Source organism: Nannospalax galili, unplaced genomic scaffold (genome assembly GCF_000622305.1).
Source record: "Nannospalax galili isolate Female #2095 unplaced genomic scaffold, S.galili_v1.0 scaffold15, whole genome shotgun sequence".
NCBI lineage: Eukaryota > Metazoa > Chordata > Mammalia > Rodentia > Spalacidae > Nannospalax > Nannospalax galili.
The window spans coordinates 123,166-125,328 of NW_008337322.1; positions in this window are offsets into that span (position 1 = coordinate 123,166).

The following is a 2,163-nucleotide window of genomic DNA, read 5'->3' on the forward strand; positions in this document are numbered from 1 at the left end:
TATGTTTTTTGTTAGATTTCTGTAGCTTGCAACATAAGTATGGCATACAACACTGACAATTCTTACTGAACTGCCACTTTGAAATTCAGCGAGCTTATATTGATGTTTACACAGGGCAACTTCACATTTCCATCCTCACTTTTCTCTCTAGATTAACGTGAAGTATTCATTAGTTTAACCAATACAATGCCATCAGGCTCTAACTTGACTCCAAAGAATCTTTTAATTTTACTCAACTCTCTACTTATCCCACTAGTTTATAACAAGTAAAATAATAATAATCATTCCCAAAACAGTCACAAACACAATACAAATAAAAGTACAAAATCAAATGTCAGAGCTTATTTATATTTATTTATTCAGGAATCCAAGATAAACATATGACATTTCAACAATATCATGAAGAGGACAATGACTGTTGGAAGCTCACTGTAAAAAAATCATAGAAGATTTAACTGTAATTTATTAAATAATGATTCAAGAAAAACAAATGCATTATTAAGGATAGACTTGGTAAGTCAACACTGTGTGATAAGTGTGCCAGAAACTCAAGCTGACGTCTTTTCTGGACTAAATTTAGGAAGAGAGTTATTAGTTTGTCAGTACCAACATCTGACTGGCAAGGCACATCCATAACGAAGATGGGAGTCTCTGGCATCTTCACTGTGGAAAAAATGATCTTTCTTTTCCACTCATGAATATAACAACAACATCATTATGCAACACAATTTGTACTGCAAGCAAATACAATTGCCTGCCTGTATGAAAAATAACTTACAGCCATTAGTGCTTTCTTTGTTTAATAGCCTACATCATTGACTATGTAAGGCCATATTTAATTTGCCTTGGAGTTACGGTTTTGATTTTGTTTTGGTTTTGCCATTTCATTTCAATTTCATGTTTAATTATTCTAATAGCAGATTTTAATACTGGTTTGGAATTTTATTCATTGTGATCTCTTCCTCCAATTGCTCATGACTCAGAGTGATTATTCGGTTTGTTTTTGCCTGTTTCTAAGATCCAATTTGTTCTCTTTAGCTTGTAATACTTTTAAATGCAGTTAGAGCTTTAAAAGCGACCATTTATTGAGTTTCCATTGGGAGAAAACAATGGCAGTCTGAGATTAAAGCGATCTCATAAATTATTTTTCTTTAATTAAAAATTTCCTTTTAAGTTTTATAATATCCTAATATCTAATATTTCTAATATGTTAGAATTCAATAGCATGATAGAACAGACAACACTACCAAGAAACTCTAAAACTATTATTGTAATTCAAGACTTCTGACAAATTTTCAAGTGACAATGTGAGAAAAGATGGGCTTGATAAATATCCACGAATCATTTCATTATACAAGCCCCAAGGCTCAGAGGATTCCATTCAAGAAGACAATTTACATTAGCTACAAAGGAGGAAGGATAAAATATGAGTTATTATAAAAATAGTAAATCATGCTTGCATGCATATTTATTTCTAATTACCTTATGTCACGAAGAAAAAATTGCCCCCTCGGTGGGGCATATGAGAAAAGCAAACTTGGATTTGAATGACACCCTTGCTAAGCATCTCAGCAGGCATGGGATGGGGCCTGCCTTCCTTAGGAAGTATGATCAGAACACCTCAAAGAATATGGTTATAGGGCTAGTAAGATGGCTCAGTCAGTAGAGTGCTTACCGTGTAAGCTCTTTGATCACCAGAGCTGGTATAGAAAGCTGGGCAGGAAGGTGTGTGCTTGTCATTCAGTGCGTGGAAGTGGAGGACCCCTGAGGCATGCTGGCCAGTGATTGGTTAGCTCCAAGTCAGTGAGAGAGCCTGATAAGATCCGGCCTGTTCAGGGTAGTAGGTTCATAGAAAACCAAAGAGGATGGTGTTTCCAAGGCTGACACCCAAGGCTGATGTCTAACCACCACATGTATGCACTTACATACACACATATACAGGGACATAGGTGCAAGCATGCATTTGCACACATGCACATACATACACACACACACACACACACACACACACACACGCACACGAGAACATAGCTATAGATGGAGCTCTTGGGACCTCCCCTTCTCTGTAGTGTAGGAACTTTGACCTGTAGTGCCCAGACCTCAGAAGTAGGGTTGGGAAAAGCACGGGAATAATCTTACTGTTATTTGCTTTATTTGGGGGAG